Raw genomic sequence first — 12139 nt, 5'->3', positions numbered from 1 at the left:
CCATCCGGGCGACCATGGACCTGATGACTTTGGGGCCTGCTTGCTAACAAGTATCTGTCCATTGGGTAGAATGTGGGGGTGGGACACGCTTTCATTTAATGAGGTTGTAGGGGAGGAACATAGAGCCCCTGTGTCCTGTCATCCCTGGAGGCCATCGACATCTACCAAAAGAACCTCATGACCAGTCACGCTGGCTTATGTCAAGAAGGTAAATTTGATGGAGTTTAACGAGACAGAGAATAGATGAATATGATCATAAATAAACTTGCTAACGCGGATGTCTGAACTAACAAATGCAAACTGGGACATCTTTTCACTCCACCAGAAAATCACAAGTGTTAAGGGAATGAAAGGGAACGAAGCAGGTGAGGGGATAAGCTCTGGTGCCGTCATCGGCTCTGAGAGAAACGAGCCGCCAGGCGGGGAGAAGACGCGGGGAAGTGTAAGCGCACGTTATCCGGCGAGAGAAGCGGGTCTGAGAGACGCTCTGGGAAAGGCGAACTTGGAGACCCTACAAAGACAGCAGCCAGGGTGGGTGGGGGTGGTGCAGAGGCGGAGCCGGGGAAATGCCGTGTGTGATCCGGTGATGGGCGCACGTCCTGATGCGCGTGTCTGAACCCGCGGAGCGCACGGCGCCGGGAGTGCGCTCCCAGGCAGGCTGTGCGGTTCATCGGCGGTCACGATGCGTCCCTCTGGCGCTGGACATGCCCGTGGGGGAGGCTGGGCGTGTATCTGTGCAGGGGTGTATGGAACGAGCTACGGACACCTGCCACAGCGTGGGTGGGGGTAAACAGCCCCTGTGGGTGCACGGGCTCTGTGCTTGACCTTCGTCTTAAAATGTGGGTCTTTTTTTTTTTTAAGATTTTATTTATTAGAGGGAAGAGAGCATGTGAGAGTGAGCAGGGGGAGGAGCAGAGAGAGAGGGAGAAGGAGAGTCCAAGCAGACGCCACGCTGAGGTCAGAGTCTGACACGGGGCTCGATCCCAGGGCCACGAAGTCACGCCCTGAGTTGAAACAAGAGCCAGACGCTTAACTGACGGTGCCACCGAGATGCCCCACAAAAGGCATCTTCAGACCACAAAAGGTCTTCAGAATGACCTTGTCATAGAACTGGAAATCACATTCCCTTAGACAAAATTTCCAGCGCCTCAAAATGGTTTTGGTCTGATGGGACGCCCCGAGAGCGCCCCGACATTCAAACAAAGAGAACCGGGCACAGAAGGCTGAGCTGGCTTTTGTCCAGCGGATGTCCCCTGAACACGCATGCCAGCTCTGGGGGATGACCAGAGTGCAGCTTCTGTTTCTGGGAGTAAGTACACATCAGAACAGTCAGATTCAAGCCGGGTTTCCAGAATATTCTTTAGGGTGGCCCCTGAGTCAGCAGAGCGGGAATCCCCTCCCCTTCATGCTGGCCCACTGGCTGTCCCAGCAAGGACTTCGAAGGGAGTCAGTTAGACTGACCCCGGACTGCGATCTGGGGGCTCTGGCCCTGTCCCTCCCACGCCAAGGTGGGGGGGTTCTTCCTCTGGTCACTCTCAGCTTAGCCTCAGCCCCAGAAGCTGTCCCTCTGTGTTGACAACGACCAGCGGGCTCCCAAGTGCCCAGACAGAAGGTGGAAAATGAATTAATTTTGTAACTAGCAAAGCATACAAAGGGAGGCACTTTCCTGTCTGTTTTTGCCTGAGAGCCTCCAGCAGCTTGTTCTAGCACCTAATTAAACAGGCGTGCTGTGCGCCAAAACCAGATCTTCGCTTCTCGGGAGCTGGATCCCGACCAGGCGGCCCGCGGGCCTCGTCTCATTAGAGAGAGCACTTTTCCTATTCCCTTGCTGGTCTGGACTCTTCCTGTCCCATCACTGAGCCGCCTTTCTTCTTCCTCATATCCCATAGTTGTTTCTTTCTGAAACAGCCAAAGGAGGTTTGGCTTTCAGACGGTTAAGTGTCCTTGGGGGCTCACTCAAATGGTTTAATTAATAACTACAAGCTTGTCGCAAGCATCATTAATTACCCTGTTGGATGGAATAAGTCATTCAAGTGACTGGAGTGTTTGAACAAAGGCACTCCGGAGGGAGACCCACAAAATTGCAGGGAGACCCACAAAATTGCAGGGAGAAGGGTGGGGTTCCTGTGGACCCCAGTAGGATCGTTGGGGGTTTGGGACCACGCTCTGCACACATGCTGAGAGGAAGCAGATGGCCTCATCTGGATTCAGCACCTCGGGAGCCAAAAAAGATTATTCCAAGTAAAGTCACTTAAAAAACAGACTTCACAGTGACGGAGAGTGAGCATTTAAAAAAAAAAAAATCCCTGGCATTGGTGAGGTGTGGGTTTGGAAACTATCTGCTTTCCCTTCACCGTAGGAGAGCGAGTGGGTTGGGGGGCAAGCAGGATTGGAAAAGCCACAAGGCGCACGTGATGGCATCTTTGACCTTCGGACTCAGGAGCTCTCCGACCCGCGGAGATGCACGTCCAAAGCCAGTGTCCCCGCACCTGCAACCAGAATCGGCTGGTCTCCAACCTCGCTCTCTTCGTCGGCTTCTGCATTTTCCCTCTCTAAAGAAATAAAGTTTAGCTGGTTGGTATTCGTGGTGGGTGAGAAAGAGAGAAGGCGGAAGGAGAGACGGTTCTGGAACGGGCGATCACCTGGCACGATGCGGTCTGAGGGAGCTGGGCGGGGCCATGATCGTGTTCAGAAAATGATGTGGCCGAAAGTCGCACGTTGAACTTACAATTAGCTGTTCCTTGCTGGCGATCACTTGGCCTACTTATGCATTCCTGTAACATGAGAAAGTCTAGCTTTACAAATGGTTTTCAAATGTAGGACGATTTGTATGTATACTCAATGTCACAATTAATGAAGAAGGAATAGATAAAGTAATCACTGTGGAGTTCCATATTGCTATTTCCATATTTTATATTTTTATTTTATAATTATATATAATATATATAATTTATAATTTCATAATTTTATTCCAGTCTTAAACTTTCTGAAGGTCCTTGAAACACTTGTCGGCCTGAGGCTCCTTGTCTTGGTCTCTAAAGAATGAAAGGCATCAGGGGTGCCTTGGTGGCTTGGTTGGTTAAACGACTGCCTTCGGCTTGGGTCATGATCCTGGAGTCCAGGGATCGAGTCCCGATTGGGCTCCCTGCTCAGCGGGGAGTCTGATTTTCCCACTGACCCTCCCCACTCTTATGCTCTCTCTCTCCCCCTCATTCTGTCTCTCAAATAAATAAAATCATTTAAAAAAAAAAAAGAATGAAAGGGGTCAGACTGTCCCTAGGGAAGATTCTGACTCTCACGCAGAATTAGTTCTCTCTGGTTATCAAAGCACATTCTCCCTGGAACCCCCTGAGGTGGGAGGAGAAGTGTAATTAACCCCCTTTTCTTGGAAAATGAACCACAGCTAAGAAGCCAAGGGCAGCCTCGATACCCCAACCTCACACTTCTGTCCCCCTGCCTCCCGCCTTGTATCTGCGCCATATCCCTGGTGCGGCTCTCCGTGACGTCGCAAGAGCCAACAGGGAAAGGAGACCAAGTGGGCGTTGATGCCACAAAGCTCCATCTTTCCAGGCTGGGTCCTTCCCAGGAGCGGCATGGCTGGCTGGTGTGTAGCCCACCAGAGTGGAGGAGGTCACAAATTCTCCCCTACTTGGATGGAGCCAGTATAGATTTGGGATAGAGAATGGCTCCCTTCTGGGCACAGGGGCCACTCGGTCACCCCCCCCCTCCACCCCTGCCAAACCCCAGCGTCATGCTTGGATCCAACGTGAAGTGGAGCGAACAGGGGCGTGACCAGAAGTCGGACAGCTGGTACCAAGTGCCCTGGCAAACGCCGTCCAGCGAGGCCTCGGGGGCTCTTGGGTTGGGATAACACCTGCCTGAGATGCAAGTGCATTGACCCGGCAGCACCTGGTAAGGTCTGGACCTGTGCTGAGGTGAGGATTTTCTGGCTCAAGGATGCTCACGGCAACCACAGGAGGCGGGCGCTGGCATTTCTGGGACATGAGGACAGTGTGGAGCGGGCCAGCTGCTGGGGGCACCGTTTCACAGAAGACCATTCACCAACCCCAGGGACCTCAGCCTCGAGCCCACCACCCTACTCCTGAGGGGCAGGGGCTACTCCTGGTGAGATCTGCTCTTTGATTACTCTCCAGCGTTCTCCGCCTCTCACCAGCCAATACCTCGTACCTCTGTCCTGTCACAGTGACCGAATGATTCTTACATGAAACTCCCCGTTTGAATGACTATGTGGTTTCTCTCTCCTGATTAGACCCATGCTGGGGTCCAATGGGGAACCCACAGACTCGGAACCCAGGGAACTCCGTAGGCTGAGTGCCAGGTGGGTTCTTTGAGAGACCTGAGGGGATGCAGGCCACAGCCAAAAAGTAAACATCGAGTCCATGTTGAGTAAGTGGCAGAGCTCGGAGCTGTGAGGTCAGAAAATGGTTCTAGACCACGTTCTGCAGCTGAGTATGGGATTTGGGCTGTGGGTGGGATTGCCCAATCCATCTTCTCACTTGTAACCCAAAGCAAGGGGACTGCAGGGCTTTGTGTCTGTTAAGGGTAAAAGCTAAGCTCCTGTGACAGTGACTTAAGACCGATGTTTACTCTCAAAGAAGAACCACATGGTCACTCAGGGACCCAAGCTCTGTCCATCTTTTTGTTCAGCCATCACTTAGTGTCACTGTCATCTGTATGGTTCTCGGGAAGGCGGAAGGCATGGCGGGGCACAGGCTTGATGCCTTAAGGCCCACAAGCCGGGTGGTGCCTGTCACCTCCTTCCCAGCGGGGGTGCATTTAGTCACATGACCATGCCCACCTGCCCGGTGCGTCTCCAGTGGAGCGGTCAGGAGCCCACCCATGACTCAATCCCACGGAAGAAGCAGGAGGAGGTGGGGAAACCCTCGAAGCCCACCGTCCACGTGCCTGCTCTCCCAGACTCCTCCACGCACCAACCCCACCACCCACAGTTAAGGAAGGAAAACATCCTTGTCCTCGTGGGATATCCAGGCTTCATCATCCTGCTTTTGCTTTCGAGTCAAGATCCACAGGGCTTCCAAAAGCATCTTTTAATGCTGGAGAATACGGAGGTGGCGTCTGTCTGACAAAGTCACCCCATGCACCTGCTGGGGAAGACAGACTTTTTTTACTCTGAGGAACCCCTCCGAGATTTGGAAAGTCTGAGCTAAGGCTCCCTGGATCTGTTTGCTTATGGAGCCCTGAGGCAAAGCAAAGGGAATGCTGTGTTTCAAGAGCCCTTGAGTGTCGAGTAGAAGGAAGGCTTAAGAATTCTTCTATATGTTACTCTGCTATGGGACGGTAATCTGGGGAGACTGGAAATAAGTTCACCCATCCTTGTTACTTCTGTGCGCCGGGCACACACAGTTCATCGAATCCTTACGGGGATACTTTGAAATGAGGACTATTGTGCCCATTTGAGAGATATGGAAATTTAGGGAGAGGCAGACTGAGAACTTTTCCCCAGTCATGCTGCGGGTAAGCAGTGGATCTAGGATTTGAAGTCAGACAATTTGGCTCCGGAGTCTGTGCCGGCAATCCGTCTCGTAAGCATGGGCTAGTGCTTATTTTAGGCTCCATGGGTCATGGGTCTGTCCCAGCTACTCTGGCTTGAGGCTGAAGGGCAAAAGCAGCTCCGGCCACAATGGGGATGCAAACAAGCATGGCCCTGTTCCAATCAGGCTTGACTTATAGACACTGAAGTTTGAATTTCCTATCGTTTTCTCATGTCATGAAATGCTCTTCTTCTTTTATTTTATTTTATTTTTTATTCAACTATTAAAAAACATAAAAACCCATTCTTGGCTTGCAGGCCGTTTCCTGGCCCCTGGTCTTTGAAATTGACCCTGATGCTGCCCGGATCATTTCCTGAGCCCGGTTGTCCTGGGTGCCCTGTGGGAGCTTCCTGAGCCCCGCTGCCTGTTCTGTGTTCCCTGAAGACCTGCTGCTTCCACCGAGGAGGAAGGCGTTCCGGTTGAACTTGCTGGATGGAGAAGGCCAGTGTCCCTGCGACAAGGCAGGACAGGGTCATGTGGCTGATGGGGACTGGGGCTGAGATCTGCTGATGGACAGGCAGGAAGGATTTGGGTCGGCATTTAAGGCACTTACAGGAGCTTAGCAAAATGGGGAATTCAAGGAGTGAGAAAAAAGGGAGGGAATATGGTGCCAAAAGGAAGACAGGAGGCAAAGACGTGGGGCTCTTCATCTCAGTAATTCCCCAGTGAGAGAACTCACAGCTGGGCAGCCTTCCCGGCAGGGAGCACTCAGAGCTCAGAGAACACACACCACAGTCTTTGCTCGTTTGCACCTGCCGTTGGTCTGGTCGGAGGGTGCTTCTCCTTCCACAGGTGCGAGCAGACAGGCGGGGAGCCAGCCTGCTCGGTGGGTGTGGGGGCAGAGAGCGCAGAGGCATCATGACTATCCCTGGCTGCTTCCTGCCCTGGGTCAGATGGGACCAGCAGAGGGACCGGAGGGACCAGAGCCTTCTCCAGGTGCCCCACGTCTGCCGCTGAGTGTTCTTGAAGCCCTTGGGAGCTCCCTTTGGGGCCCTCTCTGTCCCAGGTCCTGGGTCCCCTCTGTTTCGGTTTCAAAGTGTCACACTGGGGGAGGGGGGACCTTCCCGCAACAGAAGGGTATTGTCACAGCTCTGGGGACAGGAAGTGCCAACTGAGGTGTCTTCAGGTGTCTTCAGGGCTGGGCCAAGGCTCCAGGGAACACTCTTCATCTGTTCTGGGGTCTGCTGGCCACCAGCGGTCCTAGGCTCGTGGTGGCACCGCCCCGCCTGCCTGCAGCTTCTGATGGCAAAGATCGATGGTGATGGTCTCGCTCGCATCGGTCCTCACTCCTCTCAGCCATTGCCTGTCCCCACGAGCACGGAGAGGCTGAATGCCCTGGAAGTCTCCTCTCTTCCGGTCCTGCATCACCACTGCTCACAGCTCTTTCTGCCACTCCCGGGTCTGGATTTGGAGCGGTTGCCTTAATTACGGCTCCTCGTGTGGATTCGCGCTAGAGACGTCACGAATGAGGAATGATCGAGTGATTGAGCTGTGCATTCATCACCTGGAATCTGGGAAGAGCTTTCCAGTTCCAGGACTCTACCAGGGACAGAGTCTCCGGTCTGCATTCCCACGTCACTCTCGGAGAAACGGAGACACACAGAATTCAGCCTTGCCCAAGCTCCTCCAGAGAGCCAGAGCTAGAAAACTCTCCAGCCCGGAACCCCGGGTGTGACAACTCTCCTCTGGCAAGCATTTTTACAAGGGGGTTCATGCTGGGCTCCCACACCCCCCACTTTCCAGGGAGCGGCTTAGAAATGATTGTTTGGTGAGGTTGGCTTGGCGGCCCCACACCCTGGAGCAGAAAGAGAACAGGGTGGGTGGAGGCGGGGCCCCGGGATCCTGCTCCTTGGAAGCCCTGTGAGACAGGGGGTCAGCCAAGGTCAAAGAGCTGGGCCTTCTGCAGGGAGGCTTCCTCACGGACAGCCCTGCGGACTCTCCAGGCCCCTCTTTCTGCCCCGTGAGCTGCCGAGGGCCGTGGGAAGACGAGGCCTTCCCTGAGTGGCTGCCTCTGTCCCTGGGCCTCGCACCCACCCCCCCATCTCCTCCTGTTGAATGCATGACATGACTTTGCAGTTTATAAGCTGGGAATTGTCAACTTTTTAAGAGAGCTTGAAGGGGAGAAAAAAAAAATCCGTGCCTGAGCATGGGAGGTGCTAAAAATAGGGATTCCTTGGTTTCCAGAAGAGCAGCTAAATGAACAAACAGGCCATAAGCAAATGTGGTTATTTCTTCTGGGAGGTTTCTTCCTTTCAGGGGTCCCCTGGAGCTATGAAATACACAAATACAGATTGATAGAGTTTTTCCTATCCATTCAGAAGCCATTTATTTCTTGGACCCCCATCCATGTGTAAGGCGATGAGCACAGCAGCCGGGTTTCTGAGAGACTGGAGGTCCTCCGGGAGATGTTAGGAGCGGAAAAGAGCTTGGGACCATTCTTTGTTTGTTTTTTAAGAGTCTTTATTTATTTGAGAGAGTGAGAGAGAGCTGGAGAGAGAGCACAAGCTGGGGGGGGGGGCACAGGGAGAGGGAAAAGCAGACTCGCCCCTAAACAGGGAGCCCAGCACATGGGGCCTCGATCCCAGGACCCTGAGATCATGACATGAGCCCAAGGCAGATTATTAACCTACTGAGACACCCAGGCGCCCTGAAAGAGATCAGAACCATTCTGAGAACCCCAACTTTTGATCCAGAAATTTCCCAAGGTCCCTGGCAATCATTGCCATGAATCACGCATTTTGGTCGCTGATTTATTACAAACTTTGGGATGGGGACTGTGTGATCTGACGTGGGGATGGGGCGATGGGATTCAAGATGAGACGGGGCGGCGCAGGCTGCGCACAAGACAGTCTCTGTCCCATTCTCCAGGCCCACAGCTAAGGGCAAGCCTTGTGCTGAGTGTGTCCTTCAGGCCCTGCTCCAAGCTCAGGCCAAGGTCAGCAGCCTCCGGCATCCCCCTGGGAGCTTGCACCACTCCTGAATCCGGCTGCCTTTTCACCAGCTCCCTGGGGGATGGGGTCATGTGAGCATTAAAGCCTCGGGGGACTCCGGAGGCCTGGTGCTCCCTTCTGACCTCACAGTCCCTCCCCTTTTTGGAAAAGCCAGAAAGCAGGGCTCACCAGCCTCAGCTCCTCCAAGAGGATCTGCTTCCTCTCACGCCCAAACTGACCGGGGCATCTTCTTTGCTTCCAGACCTTCCGTTGCTTTCTTCAAACCCCGCAGCTGCCACTTGTGCAGGCCTGGGTCTGACCAGCCTGTGAGCGCTCTGAAGGTTTGCCTGCTCCCACGGGTGGCCTGTCCTTGGGTGTCCTGGACACTGCCAGGGGACACACAGCTCCTGGGGCAGGGCCAGAGGGGGCTTCATTACTCACAGCAGAACAAGCAGCCCAAGGTTAGCTTTAAAACACAGCATGTTAGTAGAAGACCGGAGATACAGTAAGGCCGACAGATGGGTAAGGGAGGTTGCTCCCCACATTTCCCAGCAGCAGGGGGGCTTGCCCCCAACGGGGGCCACATGGGGAAGCACCAGGGATGGGGGGGTCTCAGGCAAGAGACAAGAGCCTTTGTTTTGGTTTCCATGGGGAGGAGGAAGGCAGGCAGGTTAGAGCTGCTGGTTTGGGTAACTTCCATGGGCTCTGGGCAGAAGGGCTACCCCTAGGAGTCTGGTACCTGGCCCCAGGAGGCTGAGGCTGCGGACTGCAGGCCAGAATGGGGGTGCGGGGCAGAGGAACGGGAAGGACTGTTGGGATCAGGATCACGTTGCAAGGCCAGGAGTCCCAGCCTCGCCGGGTGTGCAGAGAGGGAATGTAGGGGTCCCCCACCTGAAACAGCCAGCAAGCCTCTGTTTCAGAGTGGCTGGATCTGGTCGTTCCAAAAAAGCCGTCTAAAACCTTCCTTTCTCCATCTCTTGGCTCAGCCTGAGACGTTGGTGCACTCAGGAGCTTCAGAGTGGCCTGGCTTTGGGAACCTGTCCGTCCAGATGGGTCAGAGCAGGCGGGAAAGTGGGGCCATCTGAGTGGCGAGACCTCAGTCCCACTCACACCCTTGCACTGGGGTTCTCCCAAAGGAAAAGTGGGGGTGTCGTGGCTAAGAGAAGCAGACAGGGATCTGAACGGGCAGAAAGAACACAGGAAGCACTCCACGTCTCCGCCTCTGCGTCCCTCCCAACACTTTCACCCACCAATGCCACACTAAGGGTCGCACTGAACACTCAGTGTTTGTGGGACTTGGCAGAACGATCCAGCTGTGGCGAAGCGTTATACCAGATGTGCTGTCTGCCGCTGCCCTTGGGGAGGGGGCGTGAAGCTCCACTAGGCTGGCCTGTCTGTGCCCAGCCCAGTGCCCTGATCATGGGGTCAGGGCTGTCCTTGTGGATGACATTTACTCAGAGAGTAAATCCAGATGGTCAGCACTGACTAGCCGCATGTTAAAATTTCCCAGGTGAATCTGAATGGGGAGGATATAGTAATCAGAGCGAAAAGATGTTGTACAGGAGAAAACGCATCCTTTTACCCTTTGAAGACTCTTAGGGACCCGGGGAGCTTCCGGGGCTGTGCTGATTCCTTCTGACGCACAACCACCCAGCGTCTGCCCCGGGGGGTCTTAGACCTGCCAATCCTGGGGATAAGCCAGGGATTATATCTGGGGGATGAGGACATCGGAGCCCTGGGTCACCTGGCTGGAAAGAGGCTCTAAATTGGGGACAGTGGGGTGGGGATGGAATGAAGCACACGGAATGGAAAAATGGAGGGGGAGGGGTACCTTTTTTCCTACTTAAGGGACATCTCAGCACATGTCAGTGGCCAAACAGCCGTCCGGGAGCATTCCCCTGGGGTGGGGCAGGTGCCGGGGTAGCCATTCCCGCCCTGTGCTGAGGAGCAGAGAAGAGGTGTGAAGAAACGCCGGGAGAAGACCAGGGGGAGGTGAGAGAAGGCAGAGGAAGTGGGGGAGGGGGGGGAGAAGATGGACAACACACAAGTGAGTCGTCGGCGATGTCTCCTGGACCCCAGACATGGTCCTAAGAGCTCCAGCAGCACGGCTCCTGACAAGCCGGCGAGGCAGGAGCTGTGACTCCCCCCTTGTAAGGCTGCAGAGATGGAGGCAGTTTACGGGCTGACGGTCACCGAGCCTTCCCTGAAACACAACGCGGTCACGAACCCGGCGCTGAAAAGCCACGCGGGGAATCTGGAGGTTCCCGCCACAGGACTTGCTGAACTGTTCCAGGATTGCGAAATCCACCGGCCCCAGGCTGAGTCCCCCCGGGACGCTCACAGCCTAAGGAGGAGACCCGCAGAGCCACAGGACTGCGGGGCGGCTGGAAGGTGCTCTTGCTGGCTGCAGCCCGAAGCCCCGGCAGGAAACAAAGGGCCTGGAACGTCCCAGAGGGCGCAGCACCTTGGCAGAGTTCCCAGTGCGGGGTCCGGGCCGGGCCAGGGAGTTACATGGGGGTGGGGGAGGGGTATGAATACCAGCGCGAGGGCCCGACCCTGCCCCCTGGCGCGGACAGCGGAAAGGTGGAGGCTTTAGGAATTTTTCAGTGGCAAAGGACAGAAACCAAACCCAAACCAGTGTGGGCAGAAAAAGCACTGTGTCGGGACGGCTCTGGGGACAGTACGGCAACGACGGCAGGACTAGCGGGGGCGCTGGGAGGAGCCGGGACTCCCTCTTTACTGACCCCGGCTCCTCCGTGGTCCGCAGACTTCCTCCCGCGAGGATGCGTGTTGTCCACGGCTGGGCAACCTCTGTGGGGCAGGTACCACGAGGCTGGGGCATCCATGTGGCTGCGGCCACGGCACAGCCTCTGTGGAGGCTGCCCCGACTGTACCTTGCGGTGGTGACACCAACATCGTGCCCGTCCAGGGAACCGTGAACAGAGAGAACAGCGACCCGATTTCCCTGCCTCAGTAGGAAAAGCCCCAGGGAAGAACTCTGATTGGTCTAGTTTCCGTCACGTGACCAGTGCTGGACCAATCACTGTGCGCAGGAAAACAGAGTACCAGGCAGGCTCAGTCATGTGACTACACGTAACCAGGTCCTGCGGGGGAGCGGGGCGGGGTGTGGAGGTGCGCGTGCGCCGACTGGCCGGCCCCTCCCAGGAGGCGGCCTTTTCTGAAGGACGGGGAGGAAATGCTGGTGTTAGCAGCAGGGAGGCCCGACTCACTCGGTTTCCGAGTTTACTGGGCAGGTGGCCACCGGGGCTGGGGGTTAGGGGGTGGCCGGGCCTGCTGCTCCCGGATGTGGGCCGTCAAAGGCAGCGTCTGTCAATGTCGTGAGCACAGCCCACAACCCCCCGAAGGATACCAGCCCGAGCCCCGCTCTCCATCGGCCTCTGAAATTCGAAACAAAGTGTCGGGAAGATAAACTAAAGGAGCCGGGCTGTGCTCGCGAGCGCATGCCGCTGCCCTGCAGAGCCGGAGCCCGGCCTCCCGCTGCGAGAGAAAAGGGAACTTGAACGGAGCCCCTGACCCTGACCCTGACCCTGACCCCGCGGAGCCGGTCAAAGGTTAGATCCTGACTCGGGAGGTCGGGGCAGGGCCTGAGAGTCCGCTTCTCGGGTCCCCACGCCC

Source organism: Meles meles, chromosome 3 (genome assembly GCF_922984935.1).
Source record: "Meles meles chromosome 3, mMelMel3.1 paternal haplotype, whole genome shotgun sequence".
In the NCBI taxonomy this organism is placed as follows: domain Eukaryota; kingdom Metazoa; phylum Chordata; class Mammalia; order Carnivora; family Mustelidae; genus Meles; species Meles meles.
The sequence above is the reverse complement of the archived record's forward strand: the minus strand, read 5'-3'. Positions refer to the sequence as shown.